This window comes from Leopardus geoffroyi, chromosome C2 (genome assembly GCF_018350155.1).
Source record: "Leopardus geoffroyi isolate Oge1 chromosome C2, O.geoffroyi_Oge1_pat1.0, whole genome shotgun sequence".
Lineage (NCBI taxonomy): Eukaryota > Metazoa > Chordata > Mammalia > Carnivora > Felidae > Leopardus > Leopardus geoffroyi.
Genome location: NC_059333.1, coordinates 113,330,478 through 113,342,756, shown reverse-complemented (window position 1 = coordinate 113,342,756; position 12,279 = coordinate 113,330,478). Strand labels below are relative to the sequence as shown.

Below are 12,279 nucleotides of genomic sequence, written 5' to 3'. Positions count from 1 at the left end.
CTTTTCAGCAGGGATATCTAGCTGTCACTGAATGATCAGACTTACCCCAAGTGGGATAAGTTGACATTATGATTTATTTAGATGTATACAACGTGCCCTGTCAAAAAGCTGATCATGGATGAACAATCGGAATGTGGATCATTCTGTAAAACAACTTGCCTAGATTCTAAAAAAATGAATGTCATGAAAAGTGAACAGACATGATTGGGTGGGAGGGAGCAGTTCTAGATCAAAGGAGGCCAAAGAGAAATAATGTAATGTGTGGTTGTGATTGGAGATTGAGGGAGTAGAGGATAGAGCTATAGTAATTGTTTTGGGACAGTTGTGTAAATCTGAATATAGGCCCTGTGTTAGTATTTTTGAGTTAATCTTTCTAGGTGTGATGATGGTATGGTTAAGCAGGAGAATATTCTTACTCTTCTGAGTTGCATATCGAAGTATTTAGGATGGGAGGGTCATAATGCCTGCAGCACATTTTGGAAGAGGTTCAGTAGAAGGAAAGTGCGTATATATATGCTTGTGTATTATACTTTTAGGATGATATATATTACAGTATATGTGCATACACATGTGTATGCATATGCACATGTGCATCTGATGTATGTGTGTTTATTAGTTTTGAGGGAAGAATCCTGAGCTCAGTGCCTGACACACAGCAGGTACTCAACAGTCTCTTAGACACATCTGTTACCCTGCTGCCTGTTTTCCTCTGTTAACCTTTGGAAGCTTCTCTACCTATCCTTAAATTGGGTTTTCTTACTCTATTCTTTGCCATCTTCTTTCCTCTTTCTACCTAGTTTTCTAAGGCAAAATAATCTTGGTTTAGAACACTGTTGAAAACCATCATCAGTAAAGCGAACTGCCTATAAAATATTCCTTGGGCGCTTATTATCATGCAGTGTTGTTGGTATTGTGGGTGCATCCTGCCCCCCTTGGAGCTCAGTGTCTGCTCCTGGACCCCGAGCAGCCTCATCTACTTCCCCTCTGCACAGTGGACCCCCACTTTCTGCACTTCTGGCTCACTCACGGCCCTGGGTGTTGAGGAGGCAGGTTGCTTCACCTCCATTGGGAAGACCTTGTCCTTCAACCGAGTCCGTCGTGCCTTGCGTTAGCTGCCACTGTGCCTCGTCATCCCTTTCCCTCTCCTCGCGTCTTATAGCGACAACTGCCATTCATTGGGAACTTTACCTTGTACTGGACACAGGCGATCCTAATTGCTTTTTGAAGTATTTTCTCTTTTTCAGGGACTGTTTCCTACTTTGAGAAGAATTTATGTAACCTAAGGTAAAGCACAGTAAAAAGAACACAGTGCTGACTGGACAGCCAGAGCCACCTGCATCTACCTTTGTGCCCTCCCCTGGCTGTCTGCCTCCCTCTGCCCAGAGGGAACCCTGTCTTGAGTTCTATGTTTTTCATTTCTGCCCTTTAAACAGATGACTGTAATCCATACAAGCATATATATTGCATTCTAAAATTGTTCATGCTATACACTGTCTTCCAGGACTTTTTAAAAATCCCTAGCTCAGCATTATGTGTCTCTAGTTTATCACTTTAGAAAAGGAATTGGAAGTACTTGAAAAGATGAGCATTTACTTACCCTCTAGCCAAGCATCTTAATTCCTAGGTATATGCCCTAAAAACCTTTTATAGAAGCATATTGAGAAACATGTACAAGTGTTTCTTGAAACATAGAAAGTGATAGAGCAAAAATGTGGGCATTGGCTCAAATGATTATTGGTAGAAGAATGGGTAAAAGAAAAACATAGTGTAATTTTATGCAGCACTGAATGAACGAACTACAGCTATATACTTTTGAATAAATCCTCGTGTTGTTCTGATAAAAGTAATCCCACTTTATAGTTGAAGAAACGGATGTCTAGAGAGCCTGAATAAATTGTCCAGGATGTTACAACTAGCATGTTGTAGAACTGAGATTTGAATCCAGGTCAGTGTCATTCCAAGGCCTTACCTGCTAGGGTTGTATTGTTTCCTGTTGAAAAGACTTGTTTTTGTTGGTTTGTCTGTTCTGCATGGAGAGAGAGCTTTGTATTTTGACCTGACTTGGTAAATATTTCATAGTGCGAATTGTATACATTTCTGATGAATGACCTAAAACATTCTTACATTGCACAGGAAGAAAGCAGGTGAAGGGAGCTTAGTGGCTTGAGCAAATTCCTGAGGTAGAAACCAGAGCACTCACACGGGCAGCTCAGCTCCTTCGAGCCCTCACTGCCTGCAGCATTTAACCTTCTGGTCTTACCTTGGTTTCAGGCCTCCCTTCTAGGACGTGGCTGGGAGAGGCCTGGCAGATAGATACTACCTCAGCATAACTAATACAGCTGATCCTGCTCCCACTTTTCTCAGCCAGGTTCCACTGTTGCTCTCCTGGTGGAGAGCAGAGACCTCTCCTCAGCTGTGTGACTCTTACCTAGAACATAAGTGTGTCCGGCCTACAGTAGCAAAAGTGCCAGCAAGCTTTCTTCTGGTTTTTGGATGTCACTGACATGAGTAGCTTGTGGAAAAAGTGCAGGTGTATTTGTGTGTATGGGGCGGGGGATGTGGGGAAGGCAAAACAGTAGATGTTTGGTGCTTTAGGCAAATCAATGTTTATTATAAACATAGATTATTGTGCTACTTAGATATTCTGGCCCAGTCGAACAAAAAAGATAAAAGTGGAAGCTTTACTACTTAGCTATCCCCTTGAGCTTTTCCTTGCCCGTGCCTTTCCTTTTTAGTGCCGGAAAAAGCTCTGAGCTAGGTACATACGTGTTTTCTCTCTGTCCCAGTAAATCCCAAATGGCTTCTGGTCCTTTTAAACTGGTGGGGGCTACTGGCAAGGGTCTGTAAACATCACTGACTGAGTTTTGTCAAGCACTATGTAGGACCAGCAGGAATACCAGGGTGAATTTGCTTTCCTGCTGTCCCCACAGTGGTGTTATAGCCCAGTTTTGTAAAGATACAAAACTCACTGAGGCAGAAGTACCTGTAGCCCTGTCTGTGGCTGTCCTTCTCTAGCGTCTTAGTGTGGCTGCCCCCTGTCGGTCCGCGTTAAAACATCACCTTCTAGGGGGGCCCTTCTCTGTTCATGACATCTGACACAGCCAAGCTCCTACCTAGCACCTGCCAGCCGCCCACCATGTTTTATTTTCTTCATACGTGTCTTTATTTTTTTTTATTTATTTATTTAAAAAAATTTTTTTTTCAACGTTTATTTATTTTTGGGACAGAGAGAGACAGAGCATGAACGGGGGAGGGGCAGAGAGAGAGGGAGACACAGAATCGGAAACAGGCTCCAGGCTCTGAGCCATCAGCCCAGAGCCCGACGCGGGGCTCGAACTCACGGACCGCGAGATCGTGACCTGGCTGAAGTCGGACGCTTAACCGACTGCGCCACCCAGGCGCCCCATACGTGTCTTTATTATGTAAAATAATATTTGGAGCGCCTGGGTGGCTCAGTCGGTTGAGCATCCGACTTCAGCTCAGGTTATGGTCTCATGGTTTGTGAGTTCAAGCCCCGCGTCAGGGTCTGTGCTGACAGCTCAGGGCCTGGAACCTGCTTCGGATTCTGTGTCTCCTTCTCTCTCTGCTCCTCCCCTGCTCACACTGTCTCTCTCTCTCTCAAAAATAAAGATTAAAAAAAATAAATAATATTTAATTTTCAACTTACTGTCTCCATCACCCCCTTAAAGGTGTAACCTTCATGAGAGCAGGACTTAATTTTCTTATTCACTGCTAAATTAGTTATTTACCTGGCAGACAATAAAAGTTCAATAGATACTTAGTGAATTTATGAATTTTGGTTAAATTGAGTTGATTTACTTAACTGTCAAATTATGAGTCTGTTTAGAACCTCTAGAATTTTAAAGTTTCTATCTGTAAGAGGTTAAAATGTACAGATAGCTTTTTAAATCTTTGGGGAATAAAATTGGATCTACATAATCTTTAATTTATGAAATATTCTTATGCAAAGTTGATGCAAGTTTGACTTGATAAATTTTAATTTTGTTACTTTTAATCATATTAATAATTTTCCTTAAACTCCATAAGTGAAACAAAAGGCGAGAGGGTAAAAAGCTATGTGTACCTGAATGCTCTGTCCTCTTTCCCATATGCCACCTCTGGCCATTATGTACCCTGAATCCTATTTTCGTCATTCTCCTGCTTTCTTGTTTTATAGTGTTCTGCAGTGTCTGTGTTCCTAAAAATAAGTGTGAATCTGTGGTATGTATGTGTATGAAATTGTGATTTTTTTTTTTAAGCCTTATATTATCTTCAAGCGATTTAACGTTATCATATCACATATCATCCATGGTATTGAGTATTGCTGTAAATTATTTGTCTTGGTGACTATGACTAATTTCCTGTGTTTAGGATGTTTCTAGGCTTTTGCTCTTATAAACTTGGCTGAGACGTATATCCATAGTTTCTCTTGACGAACATAGGAAAGATTTTCTTGTAGGTATAAATCTAGAAGTGAAATTGCAAATTCATGTGGTATAGGAATGTCAAAATAATGGAAACAGTGCCAACTATGGTCCAAAGTGATTGCACCAGTTTATACCCCTATTAAGAATGTGTAATGATCCTGTCGATAGATATCCTCTTCAACATTTCATATTCTCAGATTTTTAAAGTTTTGTTTATGATGTGATACTATATTGTGGCCTTGATTTGCACTTCCATGATAACTGATGATATGGGCATCTCTTCATATAATGATTATTTCCATAAAATGTCTAGTCATTATCTTCTCATTTTTATGTTGGGTTGCTTATGCTATTATTGATTTGTAGAAATTCTTCAAATAATGTTGATAATCTGCTTTGTTACGTGTATATATGGTGAAATACATTTCCTAGATTATAACTTGTCTTTTCACTTTGAAGGCGTATTTTGATAAACAAAAGTTAGATTTTAATATAGTCAAATTATTTTTGTTTTGAGTTAGTGTTTTTAGTATCCAAAGAAAATTTTTCTATATCAAAGTCTAAAATAATAGTTCTCACAATATGGTCTGTTAGACCGTGGGGTTCCTTGACACCCTTTCACGGGGGCCATGAAGTCAACCCATCTTGAAAAGAATACTAACATGTTACTTGCCTTTTTTTACTCATTGTGCTGACATTTGTATGAATGGTGCAAAAGCCAGGGTATGTAAAATACTTGAGCACCAATCAGGGCCATGCACATATCTGTTCTATAGTCACTGCATACCTTACTGCTATGAATTCTTAGTAACCAGGAGAAGAAAAGGCCAAGTGCACTTTACAGTGTTCTTGATGAAGGAATATATATTGTTAATTTGGTTATATCTTACCCTTTAAATATGTGTCTTTTAAACATTGTACATGACAGAATAGGAATTGTTCATGAAGCTTCTGCCTTATTTGGTGGTTGTCTAGAGGAACAACACTTTAGTGATTAAGCCATGTGAGCCATGAACTGAATTAGATGCTTTTTGCTGGAACACCATTTTGTACTTGAAAGAATGACACACAGACTATAGTAATTCAGACTGACTTGGGTATTTGGCGACATTTTCTCAAAAATGGATGAGCTGAACCTTCATCAACGGAAGAAAATAGCACTGCCCAGTACTTAGAGATCAGTGTCAATATTAAGACCATTTTTTTGATTTTTATATAATAAAGAGTATACATCTGAATGACAGTACATCTCCAAATGACTTGATTATGTGATGTTATAAAGACTAGCACAGGTCAAAGATTCATTTAAAGACTAAGAGGGGTGTGTGGGTGGCTCAGTCAGTTGAGACTTAGACTCACATCATGATCTCCCAGTTCGTGAGTTCGAGCCCCGCTTTGGGCTCTGTGCTGACAGCTCATAGCCTGGAGCCTGCTTCGGATTCTGTGTCTCCCTGTCTCTCTCTGCCCCTCCCCCGCTTACACTCTGTCTTTCTCTATAATAAATAAAGATAAAAAGAAATTCAAAGACTAAGTTAGACTAAAGGATTTTAATGCAAAAAGAATATTCATTGATAAGGATTTAGGTTCTACATTGCAGACAACCTTTAAGAAACAACCACTTTTTGAGATTTGTTGTGGTACCAAAGAAAAAAAATCCAGAAGGCTATTAAAATACTTCTTTCTTTTCCTATTACATATCTGTGTGAGATGAGATTTTCCTTAATATATTTCAATTAAAACTACATTTTGAAACTGATCGAATGAAGCAGTGGATATGAGAATCTGTCCTAGTTCAGATATTAAAGAGGCAAGCAAAAAGGTACAATAATACCACCTTTCCAATTAAAGCTTTTTTAAATAAATTATTGTTTTATAAAAAATGTGTTATTCCTGTTAACAGTTGACACCTTTTAAAATGAATTACAAATATAAATTCAACAATTTTAATATCTATTACAGTAAATATGGTTAGCTAGAACTTATACAGATGAAAACTCTTTGGGCTTCTGAATATTGTAAAGAGGATCTTGAGACCAGAAGTTGAGAATTCCTGGCTAAGATATATTTTACTGTATTTTCTAATAAGAATTTTTGGGGGTTAGTTTGCTTATTTTGATGTTAGGCCTTAATTTATCATGTACTGGATGGTCTGTAAATACCAAAAAAAAAAAAAAGGTTACCACACTTTTATAAAGATAATTAAATTTTAAAAATAGGTAAAACTTCACAGTCTATCATTGTAACTCCTACAGATTGAATATCTTTAATTTTACTTTTTTTCTTGAGTTTTTGATAAGGTTGTCTATTTATTTGGTTATTCACGCATCCATGAAGTATGTGAATTAAGCAAATAATAACCTTCATGTCGTTTTCTCACCTCTGTCTGTCTAGGACTACCACTGTGTGGCTCAGGGCTCTGAGTCCCTTGATCTCCAGGTCTCTAGCTATCAGGCCCACAGGTCTGGCTGGGAAGGACAGGTTTGCTTGCTCAGTGGACATACGTTAATAGATACTTGCTACTTGTGTGTTGGTACATTACTCGGTTTTCTGTTGAAGTGATAGGAGGTGAATTGGGAGAAGTATTCATGTTCCCTAATTTGCGATTTCTTATTTGGCCCTGTGAGTATCAGATACTAAGTGAAGAAATTTCCTGTGAGGTTTTATTTAATCTTTCCAGTACTATCTCTAACATAATAGGTTATTAGCAAGGATGGGGGAGAGATTTTTTTTTTTTTTTTTTTTTTTTTTTGAATTAGCTGCTCTGTGCCAGATATGAACATGTCTCAATTACTGTCTTAGCAGCTCTGTGGGGCGATAGCTTTATTGTGATGTTATATTGGTTATGGAACAGAGGAGGATCATAGAGACAAAAGAGCTGAGAAGCAGGCGTAGCTCAAGGTCACGGTAGATTCAAATTCAGCTGGCCTGCTGCATTCAGAGGCCCTGCTTTTTCTACCATATAAGATTGCCTCTATAAAAATTTGAGTCCCCATAATATTGACTATATTTTATGCAGTGTGATTGTTGCCACTGTTGTGTAAACAGCTAGTAAAGAGGCTCAGCAGTCCTGTGCTCTTTCACATCTCCAACTTATGTTTATGTATAAATTATAATTTTTATTGGGCACATTCATCTTGTTAGATCAGAGGTAAGATATGGGATAGGTGAGAGGCTACTGGATTTGAAGCCAGATGGCCTTTTCCTTTAAGACCCATCGTAGGCCTTCATTAGCTGTGTTGTGTTGTTTGAGTCGATGAACCTCCCTGGACCGTAGCTTCTTAACTGAATAGAGCCAGCAATTTAAGGTATTCCCAGTGTAATTTGGCTGCTGGAGACATCCAGTGTTTTTTTAATTTCATCCAGTCTTGATAATATCTATACAAAGCTTTAAAAGCAGAGGGCTGTATCTATGGGGGTTCATTGGAATTGGTATTTACAAGTCTTGGATTTCACTGTCATATAAAAGTTATGTAAAATACCATTAAAGGTTTTTTTGCATCACCCTTGACTTCTGGGACTGCCTTTTGAGACTATGTCTCTCTTCCTTTTTTTATTACATTGAGTCATGTAAAATTGTTAATAATTGGCTTTTTTTTTTTTTGCCTACAAAAATGGAAGTTTCATATGGTTAGTATAATACATTTAATAGGTATTAGTAAGATTGCATATGAATGGCTAACAAAAAAAAAATCTATGTAATTTATAGGGCATATGGCCAAATGTAAGTAAGTCTAGATCTTGGTTATGTTTTTTAAAACCAACTTTTACTCTGGATTTTCTTTCTCAGATGATCTTGATTACACGTGGTAATCCCTATCAGCAGTGAACTGTTTTGTGTTGAAGCACTAAAGGTGAAGAAATGTTTTCCCCTATAATGGGTGGGGCTGATGTGGAAAGCTGTCTAGAACAGAAGGAGAACTAGAGATATAGAGAGATTCCGCCCCCCCCCCCCCTCCAATGGATGCTATCTTTAAGAGGGAAAACTGGCAAGAAAGTCGGTAGGTGTAAAAATGAATTAGAAGAAGACTTAAGAGGTTGCGTTTTATTCATTTAGAGAGTCATTTATTAAGAAGAGTTATAGCTTTTTAATTTTTTTTTTTTCAACGTTTATTTATTTTTGGGACAGAGAGAGACAGAGCATGAACGGGGGAGGGGCAGAGAGAGAGGGAGACGCAGAATCGGAAACAGGCTCCAGGCTCTGAGCCATCAGCCCAGAGCCTGACGCGGGGCTCGAACTCACGGACCGCGAGATCGTGACCTGGCTGAAGTCGGACGCTTAACCGACTGCGCCACCCAGGCGCCCCGAGTTATAGCTTTTTAAAATCACTAAATTTTGTGACTTCTAAAATATTTTTGATGGCAGAGTAGGGAGACACTTGTGGTTTGTAAATTATCCTATCACTGCCTTCTTTCAGTTACAGTATGCTTAGAATTTCTCCAATAAATGGAGCTCTTATAAAGCTTTTTTGGCTGGGAAGTATAAGGAGTGGGTTCTCATCACAAGTTTTAACTTATTCTAAGCATTAGTTTTAAAATTATCTGTCAGCCTAGATTTTATGAAATTTATTACACAGTTTCTAGAAAAAACAAGCAAAAATAAGCTGCACAAATTACGTTCTTTGTCCTTGCTGTCCACAAATTAAAACCAAAAAACTTCTGAATACTTGATATTTAAATGTTTGGGAAATCTCAGACGAAACCAGACATTAAGAGTCAAGATATGAAAAACAAAACCTTAAATATTAAAAAAAACTAAAATAGTAACTATGAGGCTTATTTATTCCTGTGTCTTCCCTGTGAAAATTAGTTGTGAGTCACCATTAAATCTACACGAGCAGCTCAGGTGTTTAGGTTTCAGAGAAGACTTCACATCTTGCCTTGCATGAAGTATTTTACCTTTGGTTTCAGTTTTTGTGAGTTTGTGGCAGTTTGCTCTCTTAAACTAAAGCTGCTTTGCCTTTTTTTCTCTTCAGCATTTCATTTCTTTATCGGACTCCCTTAGCTTGGAAGATTACATCATAGCCGAGCTATATCCTTGCTCCTTAACATATCCCGAACGGATTTTAACCCACTGTCCACACACACACACACACACACACACACCCACACACACAAACAAACACTGTCTTATGTTTTACAAGCCTTAAGTTTACAAATTAAAAAACAAAACAAAACAGGGATTTCTTAAAGTCTAATGCGTGAGCCCATGGAAGAAAATCCTGCTCCATGCAATTAAAAGGCACATTTACAGGGAAAAGTTAATTGGACTTAGTTTAGTTTTTGAACCTGGAAAAGTCAGATCTCACTGATAAATCTGTCACTTATCGTTTAATCCATGAGAAAAAAACAATTTAGGACATCATGAGCACAAACAGCCATTTCACATTGGAATCACAAATATTCTTTAAATATACTCTGCACTGAATGGATCGTTTTTACTTACCAATTTTTCCAGCCTCCTGTCGTCTCCGTAGGCAAGACTGGATCAACAATGGAGTGTAACATCTGATGTTGAGGGAAATAGATTTAGCTTTCTGCTTGGGCTGCTCGTGTTGACCAGTGAGGAAATGCTATATTAGCTCTCAGACCAAAACATTTAAAGTACTCTATGAAATGCTGACATCTTGCCAAAGGCCTGAATGTCAAGTACTACAGATGCCCAGTCCTCTTTGGAACCCAGCTCTACTATGTGCTTGTGTAAGTGTAAGCACTTTATGCTTAGGGTTGCAAATTAGCAAGGCGTGGTATGAAACTGGGTACAGAGAGAAAGGGGAGAGCAACAGAGCAAGCGAGAGCTCCAGTCAGCAGGAGGCTAGATCTTTCCCATGCCTAGCTGTGACCTCTTCCTGGGAAGCTGTTGTAAGAATAGCTTCTGTGTTTATTGGGAAGGATTTTCAAATTGTACTTCACATGGCTTCAACTAAACTCCATGAAACTTGTTGGAAAATCAAAAAGTAGTTGAGAGTAAAATAGACCAGAACACTTGCCACTTTCAGTTAGCAGAGGGGAGAGGGGGAGGGCTTTGCAAGTGGGCAGATCACCTAGGAGTCTTGATCAGCCAAGGCCAAGATAGCTGTCAAGTGAGGAGAGAGATTGAAAGGTGATGCCGTCTCCTTTGGACCTGTGTGATTGACCATTCTACCTGGACCCAGTTCTAGGGGGTCGATTGGCGGGGCCTGGTCTGCTCTGTTATCCTCACACATTCCCAACCTTGAATTGAGGCTCTTGTGACTTTAATCTTTCTTTACGTTACCCCTTCCTCTTAAATCTGGTTTCCAAGCACCCTGTTTGACCCCAATTTCTGGATTCCTTCGTCATTTAACAAATTGTTGCTGGGATTTGTTATTCTTACATAGCACTCTCTATTAATGCAGTCATCTCAGGAGGAAGGGGGCCAGAGTCTCCTCTATTCTATCCACTTTGAACATTTACTCATTTTACCGATTTCTTTCTCTTTTTCTTAGGGCAGCAGGCTCATTATCAATCATGCTTATTTTAATTATCACACAAAAATAAAACAACCTCCCTCAAAGTTCTCTCTGACTTAAGCCCTTTTTTTAGGTACTACTGTCTATTAGTCAATGAAGCTATAAACCATTAAAGTATAGCTTGATCTCATCTGCTCATACCCAATCACCAAAGCCTGATGATTTTCTTAACACCTAAATATTTCTTGTTTATGATTCCTATTAAGCTTGTATTCCCTACCCCAGTCTACTTACTCCCCAGTGCCTGCCCTCTAGTCACCCATGAGAGGGATCTTTCTAAAATACAAGTATAGCCACGTCCCTTGGCTCCTTGTCACTTACAAGGTAAGTTCATCCTGTTGAATCTGGCAGATTTAGTGCTCTTTGATGGGACATTTTGCATCTTCTTCCACTACTTACCTTGAGCTTCATATTACTGTCTGCTTGTTCCAACTCCCTACAATACCTATGGTCTTTGTCTTCTTGCTTGGGCTTATGCTTTGCCCTCTCCCTGGAATACCTCTCTTCTCTTTTTTCCTGGGACATCCTAAGTTTAAACCATGTTTTAAAAATTTCAGCTCAGGGCACCTGGGTGGCTCAGTCGGATAAGCGTCCGACTTTTGCTCAGGTCATGATCTCATGGTTCATGGATTCAAGCACCATGTAAGGCTCTGTGCTGACAGCTCAGAGCCTGGAGCCTGCTTTGGGTTCTGTGTCTCCCTCCCTCTCTGCCCCTCCCCTGCTCACGTTTGCTCTCGCTTGCTCACTGTCTTTCAAAAATAAATAAACATTAAAAAGAATTATAGAAGTTTCAGTTCTTCACATGCTACTCAGTTTTTGCTTTATCCATACATCCTCCGTTCTGTTTATATCTGATTTTTACATGGAGTCATCTTAAAAAATTAAATGTTTAGCTTTATCGAAAAATATTTTTGAAGTCCTAGATATCATGTGTTTATTTTTTATATCATGTTAAAACAATTACAAATCGTAACAAATTTAGTAAATTTGTCTGGGTTCAGTGTATTCTGGACAATTTCTGGTGTGTGGAAACACTCCTTTCAGATGCCGTTTGGCCCATACTCTAAATTTGGGAAGCTGTTCCTGATCCCACACACTTGGTAAAGTTACCCTCCTCTCTGTTAGCCAAAAAGACTATTGGTCCTTCCATCAACAATTGTTAAATCCGTTTGTTCATCTAATCAGTCAACTAATACTTATCAGTCATCAGCCTCTTCTGGAGGCCTGGTGGTGTAAGGACCCTGGGATACAACCTTGAATACTTAACCTGTGTTCTTTAATTGTTCTCCTTTTATTCCTCCCAGCTAGATCCTTAGCTGAGGAAGGTAGGGCCAATATTGTGTCAATTTTGTATCTTCAGCACC

The 12,279-nt window shown here is 39.1% G+C and overlaps 2 protein-coding genes across 27 annotated transcripts in view; one reads left to right on the top strand and one right to left on the bottom strand.

The window, feature by feature from the left end:
* The window catches only part of MED12L (mediator complex subunit 12L), a 336,555-nt gene that overhangs the window by 141,532 nt on the left and 182,744 nt on the right, over nucleotides 1–12,279 (top strand). The gene's annotated exons all lie outside the window — the stretch shown is intronic.
* The window catches only part of P2RY14 (purinergic receptor P2Y14), a 78,083-nt gene that overhangs the window by 16,119 nt on the left and 49,685 nt on the right, over nucleotides 1–12,279 (bottom strand). The window contains exon 1 of one of the 10 annotated variants that reach the window (XM_045503262.1): nucleotides 9,871–11,473. The exons of the other annotated variants lie outside the window; for them this stretch is intronic. The gene's annotated coding sequence lies outside the window, so the exon portion shown is untranslated. Of the gene's footprint in view, nucleotides 1–9,870; nucleotides 11,474–12,279 lie in introns of those variants that run through there. 10 annotated transcript variants of the gene reach the window in all.